The sequence below is a fragment of the Pogoniulus pusillus genome, chromosome 3 (assembly GCF_015220805.1).
Source record: "Pogoniulus pusillus isolate bPogPus1 chromosome 3, bPogPus1.pri, whole genome shotgun sequence".
NCBI lineage: Eukaryota > Metazoa > Chordata > Aves > Piciformes > Lybiidae > Pogoniulus > Pogoniulus pusillus.
In genome coordinates, this window is record NC_087266.1 from 25,101,774 (window position 1) to 25,118,334 (window position 16,561).

Here is a 16,561-nt window from a genome sequence, read left to right on the forward strand (position 1 = left end):
AATCTCAGTGGCACAGTGTGCAGTTCTGATCTCCAAGGAAGCAACAAACTGAAAGAAAGTATTGAGAAAGATAACTAAAATGATCCAAGGGAAGAGATCAGCAGTCTCACAAAGTAGGGACCGAAAGTGTTTGGATTATGATTGTCAGAAGACAAGACAATGGCAACAAATCAGGAAGGGCCTGTTTGAGGTGAATGCAGAAAAGAGTTCTTGACACAATGGGAGGTGGGCTTCTATAAACTGCTGCTTACTTAGGCTAGAAAATGCACAGTGCCAGCAGGCTCGAAAAGGGATTACACAAGCTGGTGGACAACAGGTTCATAAAGGTGTTCTAAAGGGAACAGACAGGTGTGTACAAACTAGATGTAGTACCCTTATTACAGCAACTATAGAGGCTCATCATGTGTGATAAACAATGGAAGGTAGTATCTCCTTTACTGTTATTTTTTTTTATACAGAGGAAAACTACAGCTCAAGTTTCACATTTAAGTTCCCTGCATTTGAGAAAATTGCAGGGACCAGCAAACTTGAAATCTGGGGTATGAGGTCTCTGTGAAAACTATGTTGTTGATGGTGGTGCCACTGCTGGTTACCATACAGTGATAGATGCACTGTCAGTCTGACTCAGAAGGATGTTTTCACTGTTGAGAAGATTCTGTGCATTTATAAGACACAGAGCTGCACTTGTCACCATAGTCTGCTACTGTCACACAAGTTTTTACAGACAGAAAGCTGTGGGAAGAATACTGCTGTGTAGGATGTACTTTGGGATGTTCCTGGTTGTTGCTCAAATGCTGAAATATGAAGATGCACTCTGTGTAAAAGATCTGGTCTTTGCAGTTGTGAGGTAGTGGCTTTATATGTCACACCATAAAATATTTTTGTAGTGCAAATATCTGGAATCTTAATTATGCATTTTCTGTAAGTAACACGCATTTAACCTTACTTTTGCCCGCACTTTCAGGAGGTGGCAAATCTACCAAACCCGACTCTGCTTACTGTCGTTCAGTGCCCTGTGAGAGGTAACGTTTCTTGTGGGTCGTCCCTCGGGAGCATGGGCAGCAGGTGTTCAGATGGCACAGATTGTCTCAGGACCGCATCGAAACGGACTGGGTACTTGTTACTCGCTCCTGCAGGTAAACTTTCGGTCCTAAACACTTTCCAAATTCTTTTTCTGAGGTAACTCCTGCGCAGCACGTCAAGCTGAGCCACCAAACGAGTGTGTGAGGAGAGAGTTTCAACGCGGCTTGCTGGTTAGTTGATACACTTCGCTGGCGTTCAGGAACGGCAGCTCCATGCTGCCTCCTGCGGCACCGAGCCTGTCTCGGTCTGGCAACGTCTCCTCTTCACGGCGCGGCCACCCAGCAGCCGGCACCAACCGCCGCTGGGGCGGGCTGGGCCGCTCCTCGCTTGCTTCCCTCGGCTTGAACCGGCCGCGGCGTAACGGCCGGGCCAGGCGGGGTGAAAGTTCGCTAGCGGTCCGGGCGGCAGGACTAGCGGTGTTGAACGGGCTCCCTCCTGAGGGCCGCGCACGCTACTGCGGCGGAGCTCCGGCACCTTAGCTCCCGTCACGTAGTGCGGCGTCTGTAGAGAAGACCGCGCTGCGGGGCTCCCCGTCGCGAAACCGAGAGTATCGAAACCGGAATAGTTAAGCATTACCTCCAAAATACCGATTTTTGAAATTTCAGTGAGTCTCAGTGCAGGCAGAAAATGAAGAGCAGAGCGGAACTTGGGGAAGGATTCCGTTACACAGCACCTTGTTCTGCCTCTGGAAGCGTTCACCGCAGCGGGCGTCCGGACGGGAGCTGAAAGTGCTACTACGTGCTGCTATAATTTGCTCCATTAGTAAAACGGAAAGAAATATTTGCATGCGAAGTATGCCTGCACAGTCGTTATGTTCACAGTTACACAGTTTTGCGATTTCAAGAGTTTTGTGAATATTTAAGTTTTCTACTGATTTTTTATTATCTCACCTTACACACACGTCCAAGTGCTCCACAGGAAAAAGATGGATTCCTTAATCCCAGATCTACCTATTGGTAAACTCAGCTAGATGGGCAGCGAGGGCATCGAGGGGAAATTGTTCAGTCAGCATGAAAAAAAATACTTCCTTGGCTGTAAGTGCACTATCCTTCCCATTAATAAGCAATACAAACTTGTCAAAGTATTCCACTCTTTTCTGCCCCTGCAGCAGTACTTTTGTTTTCAGGAAGAATGGACAAATTTAATTCATCCAAGGGGAGTTTTGGGTCCTGAAAAGTGATTTTTATGTAACAACTCTGGCAATTTAGCTTGCTATGACCGATGTAGCCTTTATTAGAAGGTGAGGCTATTTAACTTTGTTTAAAGCTTAAAAAGAAGTAAGGCAAGCTGTTTACAATGTGTTAGCAAGTTCAGAAAGTTAAAGTACTAGTTACAATGTCTTGGCTGACATGCTATTTGTTTCTCATAATAGACAAAGCCTTGAGTGTGTATTTCAGCAGATCTGCTTCGTACAATTTAATGTTTTTTTAAGTCATATTACTATAAACACTTCTGTGCTCTCCTCTTGTGTAATTCATAAATGAGGTATATTATCTGTAGCAGCGAGAAGAAATTACATCACTTTTTGGTTTACTTTTTCCTCTAAGGTGCCCCTGAAACTTGCAATCACTGAAGCAAACCCAGAAGCTTTTGATGAACAGTTTCTGTTACTTTTTCCTCTTTCTTTACAGTTAAGAAATGGTATTCCTTATTGGTTTACAACAAGCGTTTAATAATTTGTGAGGGAAATACTATTTTAGTGATGTACACAGCAAACATCAGCGGAACATCGACCGTGGTTCACCTGTCAGGTGACTAACCGGTCCTTTCTCGATACACGCTGTTAGCCCCTCACGGTCTCTAGTTTTCCTTCAGGTGCTGCCGTTTAGCTGAAGCGAGGCTACACCCAGTTCCTCGCTTTCGGCAAGGATTCTTGCGGTGCCGTGCCGCTACCGGTGGTCTTCCGACGGAAGCAGGCTCAGTCGCAGATTTCCTCGACTGAGAAGCAAGGACTGGTCTGGGCCCCATGGGGCGAGCACGCGTGCGGAGAGGTCTCAACTTTGAACACCTCCCCAGCGCCTGCCAGCGGTGCCTGGCGGCTCTCGCCGCGGCGGCGCGGAGGGCAGGGGTCGCGGGCTGCCGGGACGCGGTGGGCCGGCGGCCGTTACAGCGAGTGCTGGCCGCGAGGTCTGCGGCCGGTAGCTTCGGCCGGTGCCCGCGCTGTGGTGGCTGTGACGGACGGCAGGGGGCGCTGCTGCCCCGCTCTGGCCCCGGTCTCTTTCCCCGGCGGTTCCATTGGAGCAACCAGAGACAAGTTGGCGCCATTTTGAAGCCGACAGGGGGACCGGGGCGAGCTGCGGAAGGGGAGGGGGTTAGAGGCGATTGGCTGCGGCTACGGCGGCAGCTCCTCTCCGAGCCCGGAGCAGCGGCAGCGCGGAGCGGACCCGCCTGGGACCAGAGAGGAGAGGAGGCTGCGGCGGGGTAAGGAGCTGAGCACCTTGGTCGTGGTTACCCCCACCCCGTCCCCGCTCCATTTTCTCTTCTCTGTGGCGAGGGGCGCCCGCTCGAACGAGCTCAGCGTGCAGCTCTCAAAGAGGAAGGGAAGCGGGGAAAAAGACACTCTCCCCGCGCCCCGGCGGAGACCCCTCTTCCCATCCCCCTCGCCCCTTCGCGGGGCTGCACCCCTCCCCCCTTTCCCATGGCCGGCGTCACAAATTAAATTTGCCGCCCCCCCTCCCCCCTCTTCCCGGGCGCGGCGGGGCCCCGCTAGAGGGTGACCTTGGCTGGGGTGCGCGCTGCCCCTTGCTGGGCACAGGGGCCCGGGGGGCACCCCCTCCCCCCCAGGTGGCCCGGCGGGCGGTGTCGCGCGCTCCGCGCCGGTGGCTCCTCGCGGCGGACGGGCGGGGGGGGGGAAGGGACGGAGGCTGCTGGCCCGTTGTGGGGAGCGATCGTGGTTCCCTCGGGTGTCCACTCCCTGCCCCTTGCAACCGGCTTGCCCGGGCTTGGCTACTGGACCCTCCCCTCGTCGCCCGATTCGGTCTCTCTGCACAGGGTTTAGTTGAGATCCTCAGCTGGGAGGAGGTGGCGGCCGCCGAGAACCTCGGTTTGGTGGGTCCCTACTTGGCGAGTCCGTTTCTTTCATGCTGGCATTCTCTCCCCCCCCCGCCCCCCCTTTCTTTTTCCCTCCCACTTTGCATCAGGCTCGGTTAGAAAGCGCTCGGGAAGGAAGGGGGGGGTGGTTGCCGCCGCCTGGTAGGTTAAAAACTATGAATTTTACATCTGAATCGCCAGATGGAGAATGGTTAATTTATAGGTTATGTATTGTTTACGTTGAGAGCTTCTGGTCAGGAATCTAGGTCTGTAACTTCATCTCGTTACAAATAAATCACTATCTGTTCTTCAAAACAAATCAGCAATTACTGCCGGTGAACAATCCTGGAAAATTAAACTGCAGCGGACTAGCTTCTACAGAGCTGGGTTTTGTCGTGCAAGCTTTATTGTGACTTTTATGTTTGCTTCCTGCATGGTTGCTTACGGAGAGCTGCGATTATTTTGTTAGACGTTCTGTTTTCCCGTTTAACATAACTGTCTAAGTATTCTCGTGTTGGTCTTTGTTTTGTGATTGCTAGGTAGATACTTTGGCTATAACTGATTTCTCTTTGCCGGAGATGCAGTGGGAGGAGTGTTGAAAATTTGAGTAGCTTTGTAATTGTTAATAGGTGGCAAATCACATTTTGGGAAGGAGATAAGATGACGTGCACTCCTTAAGATTTCCCCCTTCCAAACGAGTGGAATTGTTTGGGTTTTTGCAGTTGATGGAAAATGTACTTGGTATGTATTATAGATCTGCTCTAAATATCGTATGTATTTGTGCGAAGTAATACTTGAAAACCATGTGAAACAGCTGAATGCATTCAATGCTCAGAGTACGCTAAAAGAAAACCCTGACAGGCAGTCAGGTAAGGTAACGGAGGCGTGTATATCGTGTTCATCACAGCACTTGAAAGCGTACACTATTGGAGAAAGTAGTTTAGTACTTGCATGACACCTTGTGTCTGTGTTTGAAGCACGGCTGTACTTCAGCACTGTGAGTTGGGGGTGCTTGTGTGTGTGTCATGTTTTCTTCTTTTTAAAAATTCGTTAATGTAGTTTTTATGCAATAGTATTTGCTTATCTATCTCTCTTGTATTCCTGTTGCTAGTTACTATGCAGGCTGGATAAACTGCAGTTCAGTTTTTGATGGAACACCTAATATGCTTTTTTGTTGTTTGCTCACTGTGTACCGGATAGGTGCTGGATTTAGATTGTATCTAGCAAACTTAATTATAGGCTTCATTGTCAGTGAAGTTGTACAGTCATTACTAACATTTGGAAAAGCATAGTAATGGAATATGGGCATTATCCGGTTTTGACTTGAGAACAGGAAGCTGTTGCCTCCTGTAGACCAAGAAATGCATCTTTTGAGATACCTTGCTTTCAGGTTATGCTTCTTTGCCCCCTCTCTTTAGTCACACACTTAATATTTTTTTCTTGCAGAAAACTAAGGAGTTGTATGTATAGGAGTCCTTAAGGGATTTTCAAAGAAAAGTTTTGGAGTAAGTGTATTTTTTCTTTAAATCTGAGTTTGGAGAAGTCTTCCAAAGGCAGTAGAGGCTACTTGTTGCACAAGTGGAGTTTTTGTGGGAGCAATGAGTGAGAAAATGTGAAACTGGACAGTAAAAGCTGCAAAAAAGGAAATGGAGGAAAAGATGGTGCTACAACTCATTTCATTCTAATATTCCTTTCCCCTATGATTATTTAGTGCAAATGCAGATCACCTTTCTTGACATAGTCCCCCCTACACTCCTTCCTATAGTAGAACAATAAAATATGTAATAAGACAGTGTATTGTACTCTTTTAAACAAGTTTCTAAAGTAGTGTTTTTGCTTTTAATGCAAAATCTCAGTACTGCAACCTGAAATGATTTTTTGAAAGACTGAGAGAATATTGCAGACTTTCACTCAGTTTTGAAGGATGTGTTAGTGTACGATCCTTGGTGGTGAGGTATGTCAATTCACCAAATTTGTAGATCCTCTGGATTATTTGAACAATGTTGACTTATCTCAAAAGGAATAGTATGCAGGCTTTTGAAGACTTGCATAGTATATACTTAAAAAAACTCCACATCCTTGTCCTCACAAATCAAGCATCTAAAACCCAATGCTATGCATGTAAGTAAATGACATATCTATTGCTCTTCCATTGATGACATCCTCAGTTGAATGTAGTCTTGTAGAAAATTTGATTTTTTTTTCCTGGTTAGTTCTGATGCTTATGTAAAATAATTCAGAAGTGCAGTGTATGAGTGAAAATTGACTTCATTTTAGCAATTTAGTGTTCATGTCACAATACAAATACTATTAAATTCAGTAAGTACTATGACACATCTAACTTGAAACAACTCCATGAAATACAACTTGATATTTTAACTCAGTTTTTCAGAATCAAATATGAACTCCTCTTTTAAAAGGTTATTACTGTCTGTATATACTACTTTTCAACCTCTTCTAGAGTGTGAAGAGGTGTAGAAGTAGATTTTGAAGATTAAGATCTACAATGCTTTGTCCCCATCTGTGGAATTTACTCTCTCACATCCCATCCCAAGCGCTAGAAACAGTTTGTCATTCTGCTTGTTCTATGCTGCGTGATTGTTATCTCTCATTTCAGCTTAAAACAACTTTGTTATTAATATGCTTCAAGAAATAATAATGTTTAAAAGTGCTGTACCTCAGTGGGAACAGATGGGCATGTTTGTACTAATCATCTTGTGTCTATCAACGTTTATGTGGAGGTACCATAACCAGGGATCAGGACCCCATCTGGGGTTTTCCAATTTAGATCCTGTTCTTTAAAGATCAATTCCAGATGATACTGTGTGTACTTTTTCTCTGACTTAGTTCGAAATCTTCGTGGATGCTTCTGCTTCTAAAATGAGATGCTTTTCTTACACTTTGTGTCTCTTGTCCATTTAGAAAAAAGTTAGCAGTCAGAAGTGTTACTGCCTTAATTGCTTCCACTGTGTAGTTTACTACTAGTTTTTGTAGCTCTTTTAAAAATAACTAGATTCAGCTAAAGTATAGTGTTAACTGCTCTAAGTGTGGAGTGAGGTTTTCCACCTTTCCGGTAAGTCTGCCAGTTGGTTGTCTGCAACTTTTTGAAGCAGCCGCTGGTTCTCTCTGATATGTCCCCATTGTATCCACTTCGTAGCTCAATTCAATATTATGAGTCTCGATTCTGAAAGCCTTAGAAAAGAGCAGAAATTCCAACAACTACTTCAATTTATATATATATGTTTGTTTTAACAAGGAGAACATATTGCTCATGAGGAAATCTTTAAAGGAAAATGTACATGTATGTAATCTTTAAGCCACTTTGTTCAACTTCTATTGCTACTATTTTGTACTAGGATGTAGAGTTTTAATGAAGGCAATCGAACTTCTGGGAAATGTACAGTACATTTGTTGGGTTACTGTTGTTAACAAAGTTGTCGTGAGAGGTAAGATGGTACTTTATGGAAACTTCTTCTTATCTTTAGTTACTTATTTGGTTTTGCATCTACCAAACAAAAATTTGTAAGAGTTTACATGGGAAAAATGTGGAGATGTGCTAGGTGGTTTACTGTTCAGTGTGACAGTATCTGTAATAATTATCTTGTTGTTTGGTAGTTCAGTATGAAGCACTGCATGTAGTTCATTCCTGTACTTGGAAACAAAGTGTATGGAAGAGGCTCTTTTATGCTTTTTATGATGTCAGTTTGTGAAAGCTGTTACGTGCAATAAGGTTTACATTGGATTTTTTTCCTTTGAGAGTATGAACTAGTTGGAATTAGGCTACTGTCCTGGCTTTTGTAAATTAAACGAAGAGTGAATAAACCTAATGACAAACTTCTCAGATTTGTGAGGGAGTTATTCAGAGAGAGATAACAAATAGGAGATGCGTTTCCCTTCCATTTACTCAGCTTAGATTATGCAGTCCTTAGTTCTTAGAAGCATTTCTGCAATGCAGGGAATTAACAGATATTTTAATGCATGCACAGTGTTAGAACTAGGTATGTGTGCTCATTTTTGATGGGTATATCTGCACTTTAAGAACTCAAAAAAATGTATGGGTCTTGACAAGTGCGCAAGTGTTGCCTGTAGTAAGACCTGCATCAGGGTGTTCATACAGTGTTGTTATGAACACATTTAGAGTAACTTGTTTCATAATGGATCATTGCCCTCTTAATCTTCCATGTTACTTGCAAAAATGCCTTTAAAAGAATATTGAAATTGTAATTTATTTTCTAAAATACGGAAGCATTAATTTCTGTCCTTTTAAGTTATGATCTTCACTTGTGAGATACATATGTGTATATATATATAGTGATTTTTTTTTCAGCTTGCTGTGTTTAAGAATTAGATGTATATTTCCAAAGGCTGGGAAATGTGGAATGAATTGACCGGGGACTTTAGGAAAGGAAAGACTATCTAGTGATTTGAATGATTGAGTGTCATTTTGGAATACTGGAATTCTTTGTCTTGTAATTGCAGATAAATCTGTTTAAACCAAACTTTTCACAAGAGCTTATAATTAGTGTTTTGATTTCCTGAGAGACAGGCTATAGATGGTGACTTTTTCTGTGTGGCTTGACAGAATCTTTCATTTCAGACATAGTGCTGGATAGCATAGTGTACTTCCAAAGTTTCTCTAGCTGCAGGCAAAATTGTCGGATAGTTCTTAAATTCCAATCTGTAACTCAAGTTACTCATCTATTAAAATGTGAAGAATATACATTTTTATTAATAATTTTGTGAAAGAGTTGTGGAAACAAGTTAATTTATATGACCTGCTAAGATTTTACATTAGTGAGTTTCATACAGAAGCCTAGTAGGAAATTGTCTCTAGAGATCATAGTTTAAATAGGATGTGATAAGGGACACACAAGAAGAAAAGCTGCTTTGCTTTGAGAAAGAAGTCCTATAGTGTAGAAATGGTAGTGAATGATCAGAGAAATCACAGAATGCATCAGGTTGGAAGGGATTCTCAGTGGTCTTCTTGTCCAGCTTCCTGCACTGAGCAGAGACATCAGGTTGTTCAGAGTCCCATCAAGTTTGCCCTTAAATGTCCCCAGAGATTGGGCCTCACCTATATCTCTGGACAAGCAGTTCTAGTATTTCACCATTCTCATGGTGAAATCTAGCTGAATCTAACCTGCTCTAGTTTAAAACCATTGTCCATTATCCTGATGTTACAAGCTCTTCTAAACAGTCCTTCCTCCCCTTCAAGTGCTGAAATGCAGCTGTAAGGTCTTCCTGGAGCCTTCTCTTCTCCAGTCTTAGTAGCCCAAATTCTCTCAGCTTGTCCTCATAAGAGGGTTGATTCAGCTCTCTGATCATCTTTGTGGCCCTCCTCTGGAGCCCCTTCCATCAGGTCTCTGTACTTGTGGTGTTCTTGTGTTGGAGGGGACCAGAGCTGACACAGTTCTCCAGGTAAGGTCTTGCCAGAGCAGAATAGAGTGGCAGAATCACCTCTTTTGACCTGCTGGCCACTGTTCTTTTGATGCAGACCAGAATGCAACTGGCTGCCTCAGATGCAAGTGCACACTGTTGGCTCATGTCCAGCTTCTGGTCCAGCAGTACCCCCAGGTCTTTTTATGCAGGCGTGCCCTCAATCTCATCATCTTCTAGCCCATATTGATATCAAGGATTGTCTTAAGTGCAGGAACTTGCACAGCTCCTTTGTGTGTATTCTCTTCAATACTGTGTAGGATATCTTAATTCTGATGTTTTCTAACTCTTAATAACTGATTTCACAACTAATTTTATATTTTTGCTATGCCTTTTTGAGAAACTTAGTAAACAGATTCACTGTTTGGATATGCTCCTGAGAGTCATGAAGTTGTAACCATTAGCTACATGTAGCTGCTGCTAATTAAATCAGTAGAATGTTATTGGTAGTGGTAAGTTTTTCTTTTTTAACTAGCATTAAATGGGATGAGGTACAAGAGCTTTTCAGTGAATTCTTGCAAATGCTTATTGGTAGAAAAACAGTGTAGCATATGATTGTGTTGTACTGCAGGCCCTAGAAAGGCCTGAATTCTGCTGATCTTTCTGCTCTGATCTCTCACTAGTGACTTCTCTTCTGATTCTCTTGAGGCTTCTGGTTAGAGTCTTCCATCATTGAACACATCTAGACTTCCAATCTTGAGGTTCCTAAACTATGATGTATAGAGTTGTAGTGTTTTTTTGGCGACATTGTTTCCCGTTTCCCTTAACTTTGGTTCTCGGTTGTTTTCTCTTTGCCTAATATAGCTTCTTGGTCACTGAAGTGTAGTGGTAGACATTCAGTGTCTCTATCTTAGCTGTTTCTGTGCTAAACTGAGCATTTTGTCTCAAAGGCTTGCTTAAGACAGACTATTCTTGAGCTGAGAACCTGGCTGATGTGTGGGCAGTTCTAGGTTTTTCTGCTAAAGAAGCAGCAACAGACAGGTGGATTAATGATAGATTCAGTTGTCATTAGGATTTACAAGCTATGTTTGTTAATACCTAGGGTAGTTATGTTAAACTCTTCAGGGGAATCAGGTAACAGTGACCTGTAGTGTGCACACAAACCATTCTTGTACCCTAATAGCTGGAAGCTCTGTGAATTGTCATATATTGATTGTATCCTTGCAATCATAGTACAAGTAGCTATGTCTGTTAATACATTAAAGTTTACTCTTCTTCAATTGCAAGCACCTTCCTTTAAACAGTAAAGATTAGTTAGTTGGGATTTTTAGTGTTACCTCCTGTAAGTGTAACTTGTGTTCTGAACTCTTTCTGTGTATGGAACAGACCAGAATGGTGGTTTGTAGGACTTTTTGTTGTTCTGAATTTTTGTTTGTTTTTGTTAATTCTGCTGTGTTTTAGATTTCTCTCTTCAGTAGAATTTTATCCTTCTTGGAGAGTGGAGTGGTATTGTGATATTGTAAGGAAATGATCCAGTCTAGTAAAATGAAGCGTGTCTGAGCTTGAGGGGAAAGCATAAGCTGCACACTAACACACACAGAGAATTTGATGATCACTGTGCAGTGAGTATGTCATAGAAGATCTGAAGTTGGAAGAGACCCATAAGGATCATCCATTTCAATTCCCTGCTTCTTGCAGCACTAGCTGAACTGTATGACTGCAGAGCACAATCCATAATGCTCCTTGAACTCTGTCAGGCTTGGTGCTATGAGCACTTGCCTGGGGAGCCTGTTGCAGTGATCAACCATCCTTTTGGTGAAGAATTTTTCTCATGTCTAATCTGAACTTTCCCTGACACAGTTTCATTCCTTTTTCTAGTGTCCCAATGTGAATGATGGGCTGCAACTGAAGGATACCTAAATATTAATCATTAGTTGCAACAGAGAAAAACCTTAGTTTGGAGATTTACTATCAAGAAGGGTGGTGTATGTTTAATAATGGTGCACATGCTCCTGTTTGTATCTAAGTTAAAATGTAGCAATGTATATATATTTGTGAAAGGATGGTGCAAAGATGATTGAACCAGGCTGTCTTCAGTGGTGCCCAGTGATAGGACTAGAGGCAATGGATGCAAACTGAAGCAGTTTCAGTACATCAGGAAATTAATTTTTGCTGAGAGGATGACTGAGTTGCTTGCACTGGTTGCCTTTGACGGTGGAGTGCTCATCCTCAGAGATGCTCAGAGGCAGTATGCTGCAACTAACTTCAGGTGACCCTTGAGCAAAGACGTTGATAGTGTGACTTTCAGAGGTTCCTTTAAACCTCAACCATTGTGTGAGAACACAACCCCATAGGGCAAAACAATTATAAGGGATTAGTAACTGTATTAAAAGAAGTTGCAGGAGTGAATAGATTATTGGCAAAGAAAGCTTTTACGTTGGTCAAGCATAGAGAGAGATGTCCAAGGTAAGTTAGTCTTTGCAGGTTGAAACATTAGGTCTTCAGCTTCAACTTTTTAAAGTGATCTTCCTGCTGGTTAATGTATTATAGCAAATGACTAGACTGTCACTTGAAGTGAATTCTAGTCCTGTGGTCTTAAAAACCTACTGCTAACACACTTGGTTCACCTGCCAGTAGTAAGTCTTTGATTTGTGCTTTGTAATCACAATTGTGGGTTCTTTTTCTGTCTTAAGGGTTGCAGTTATTTCTTCAGTCTGTTTTTTTCCATCACTTACAAAGCTCTATGAAAAGCAAATAAAAATGTTATCTGGAGGAAAAAAAAAGCTAAACTATGAGTTAAGCCGTCTGGGTAGACAACTTCTATTTGTAAATCACTCTGTTTAATGTGATTTTTGATACTAAGATTTCTGTATACAGCCATAATATAGATGTTTATAATTCATATTGATTAGGAGTGGATGCTGTGTTAAGCAGCAGTGCAATACTCATGCTCTCTTTTAGGTCTTACAATTCAATCCATTACACTAGCATGCTTTCCCTTGGTCTTTAGGAGTGCTGTATTTAATTTTCTGTGTTATGGTGTGAGGCATTTAATTGTGTATTTTTTAACATTATATACAAAGTTAGGAGTTAAAGAGAGTCTCACTTATGTATACAAATTCTGACTTGTTACGAAAGCAGTTTCATATTGGTTGACCATCTGCGAAATTTTGACAAATGTTTTGCCTTTGTGGTAGTATGGCAGTGTTCTAAATGTTTGAGTGTGTATTTTTTTTTCTTGTAAGAATCAAAAATTTAATGATAAGGCTTAATAATGCATTTTTTGGTGAATAAATGGTATAACTAAATAACACTGAGTGCTGTTTCCTCCCAAAGGGCAACACAGTGATTAAACTTGATTTGTACATAATTTCTGTCTATTGTGGTTATCTTCTGCTTTCTGTCATATTCCTCTTATTTTCTTCATGGCTTCCATACCACTTTTACATGTTTTGTTTCTCTCGTCCTCCTTCTGAAATAGTGTAGTTCAAGATATCTGAAATTTTAATGATTTTGTTATGCTGTTAATGTAAAGGAAGATAATAATTCCTACCATTTTTCCCTCATTCATTACCAACTGTTGGAGAAAGTAAAAAAGTTGTTCTTGCCTTACTGTATCTTAAAGTAGCTTCCCTACTAAAAGAAGAGTGTGTGAAAATTATGGCTTTAGAAGTGATGCTGTGGAATTTTGATACCTGGGTTGGTCATCGGTTTTCTTGCTTCAGACTTGTTTAAGGACTTCCTGTCTGTGTTTCTGGTGATCCTGGTAAAAAAAAATACTTTTTCCAGAATGAAGGCCTGCTTTTTCAAATGATGGTTCATATAGCCTGTGACAGCAAGGTACTAATGTTTTATACATACTGATTCAGTTCTGCCATATTTTATTTGGATTTGTTGGTTCAGTTATCAACCACAACATTGCTGAAAAACTTCATTTTTAAAATCTAGAAGTCTCTAAGTATCAGTTTTTCTTAATTCTCTGGACTATTTCTCTTCCAGCTTTCGTCTTGCAGTGCTTTGGTTTCTTTGTGTGGGATCTGCCAATATTTTTTATATTTATAGTGATTTCTGCTTTTCTTCCATTTATCCCTCTGTCTTGTCACCTCTGTAGATGTGCTGTCCTGGTGTAGTAGGGTTTATGTGTGTTTTTTTCCTATTTAAATTTCCGTGGTGATATGAGCTGGTAGGTGTACATAGTATTCCAAGCAAGTTCTTGCCAGTATCTTCAAATCTCTGTTAGATCTCAGTTTGTCTTTAGTTCCATCTCTGTTTACTCTTACAACTTCTATGAAGTGATTATTTGAATTCACTTGGTAGTAAGAAAGCTTTCCTTGCACTCCAGTTAATGGGATAAACAGTCCATGAACATTGCCCATGCTGACTATGTTGGAATTCTGTATGTCTCCAAATTACTTCTGCTTTCAATTTGTCCCTTTCAAAACAGACTTTATTTTTACACTGTTTCTGTCAGTTTAATAGAAACATTCACTGTCTCCTGAATGTTGGCAGAATAACATCCTGTGGGATTACGTATTTACATGTTTGTGAAACCTTGAGTTTTGTCATGGGTGTGCATATAGGCTGGGGAATAATTTATATCCTGATTAAATCTGACATGGGATACTTTTGGTTGTACCAAGTATTTGCGTGTGGTTTTCTTGACAGAAGAGGTTCTTTATTCCACTTTTCCACTGAAAGCAGTATTCCCAGATGTAGTAATAGTTAATGAAGAGACTTGTATAGACAAATTTCAGTGCTTCTTCACAGTATTGTGTACCTCAAATATACCTACAGATAGAATGTTGTGAACATTTCTAACCTTTCTGAAAGTCACTTTTCTGGGTAATGTTGGTGTGTGTGATAATTTCATGTGGAATGGAAAGAGAATTATCCTGTGACTGATCCGTGTGCTAGTGGTTCACTGTCTGTGAAATGCCAACAGATACTCAAAATGTCTGTGCTTTTGTTCTCAACCAATAGTTCTCTGAGTTACATTACCTCTTTTCCTGGAGGTATAAACAAAATGGCAAGTGTGTCCCCTGACTAACGTGTTTTGAGCACCAGCATGCCAGATTTCTCGCCAGCACCAGAAAGGCAGGATATGTCGAAGATGTCTCTTTAAGAAGTCAAGTGACGTATTTGTTGTGGTGACGTAATGTATGAAATGTGTCTTCATTCACCAGTGGTAGAGTTAATAGGCTTTTATGAGCTTTACAGTCTTGAATAATTCTACCTGAGTGTCTGTAACAAGTAAATTAGCATGCTATATTCTCAAATCTTGTCAGTATTATTACAAAGAAGTGTGCCTTCACACAAAAGACTTGTTTCAGTGTAGCAGTGATTAGCGTGAGCAGTTGAGTTCCCTGTTTTATTTGTTTTGTTGTGTTCAAAACATTAGTAAGAAGAATGAAAGAAGTCTGATTAAGTCAATACACTTCAATTTTAGTCTTGCTTAGACCATGTTCTTATTGTAGGCTTTAGGTGTTTCTTTAATTATGTGTTGTTTTTTTTTAAACCACATTGTTTCCTAAACTCAGTTTGTGTCATCCTGAAGTAAAAGCTGTGAAAGCATGGGCATAATCAATGAAGACAATTTTTGTCAGCTTTATTATTGAAATCAAGTCTATAGAGAATATGTTTATCTGAAATTTTGGGCCAGTTTTCCTGGGGTTAAAGAATATGCTGTAGTACTCAATACTCTTACATTGAAGAGTGGATTGGTACTTGGTATTCTAGAGGTCAGAGGAACTAGTATCTTTTTAGACAGCTGTCAGATTTGCGATAGTGTTTAGTTTACATCATCTTGGATTTATGGGCATGATTGAGCCATTAATACTCAACTGACTGTCCTTCACATAGGTTATATTCTAAGAATTTTAAGCTTTTCAAAGCTGAAGTGATTTTTTATTCTTTTTTAATGGAGACTATCAAAAGAACGTAAGAATTTGTTAGCAGCCTCTCTAATGTAACTAAACTTGATAGTGTTTGAAGGAGAGCTTTAGTATGTGAGAAGGTCTTAACCATTTGAAAGTTAAAATGGACAGGTTGCCAAAAACATAATGGCCTTCTCTCAGACTTCACAAGAGTTCTCTGCATGTGCTGTTCTCCCCGCTTCTCCTCCCCACTGGGAAAGCATTATCTTTTCAAAAAACCTGGTACATCTAAACTGTACATCTGGCATTGCATTTCTGATTTTTGTGAGTATAATGATGACTTGCCTGTTTTCAGCTCCTATGCATTCCTCTTGCATTTAATCAATGAACTGTGTTTTTGTGAGGTACTTACTATAGCAATGTAAATGTTTAGTAAGTGTATTAGGTGAAAACTGTCATGGTCTTGTCCAACCAAATTTAAATTCAAGCCAATTTGACTTACTGTAAGCATTTGCAATACTACCGTTTTTATTTCACAGACTTCACAGTGTTTAATGCAAACTGGTCATAGTCTGCTTGTTAAACACTTGCCTTTTTAAAGCTCTTATGTGATATGTTTTATGTAATATAGCCACCTAACAAGCAGCGAGGTGGAGTGTTTTTCCTAGTATTTGGCTGACAAATGTATCGCAGATTTCTCTTTTACTAACATACTTTGTCAACCTACATTTTGAAACAAATAGTTACACTTCTTAAAAGCTAATATTTCTTTGATCAGTTATGGTTTTGCCTTTTATTTGTCAGTACAATCTTCCAATTTTTATTTTCTTGTCATTTCTCTTGAAGCCATGCACAGAACTAAATTAAAATTGTGATGTCTTCAATCCATTTTGCTTAATCTCAGGTAGAAGTGTGATACCTGACATCCCACGTTTACAGGGTAATACTATTTTTCTTTATGTTGTTGATTAGTGATGAACTTCTATGTAGTTTCTCCTTTTTTGTGAATTTTTTTTAATGGTGTTTCTTTCAGTGAAAATGCTGTTTCATAAATGACAAAAAGTTAAACTGCCACCTCAGCTGTTAATTATGTCTGAAAAAATGCTCATATTTACAAGTTGGGTCAGGTATCTTCTGGAAGCTGCAAGTATCTACCACACTACTGGAGAAAGCTGTATGCTGAGATAAATTGATACTGA

The 16,561-nt window shown here is 40.8% G+C and overlaps 1 protein-coding gene across 4 annotated transcripts in view; it reads left to right on the forward strand.

Moving 5' to 3' along the window:
- The first annotated feature begins 1,112 nt into the window (after positions 1 to 1,112).
- The window catches only part of PDS5B (PDS5 cohesin associated factor B), a 123,042-nt gene continuing 107,593 nt past the window's right edge, over positions 1,113 to 16,561 (forward strand). Inside the window, exon 1 of one of the 4 annotated variants that reach the window (XM_064172853.1) lies at positions 1,113 to 1,136. The gene's annotated coding sequence lies outside the window, so the exon portion shown is untranslated. Of the gene's footprint in view, positions 1,137 to 3,372; positions 3,505 to 16,561 lie in introns of those variants that run through there. The other 3 variants (XM_064172872.1, XM_064172848.1, XM_064172861.1) reach the window with 3 other exon arrangements.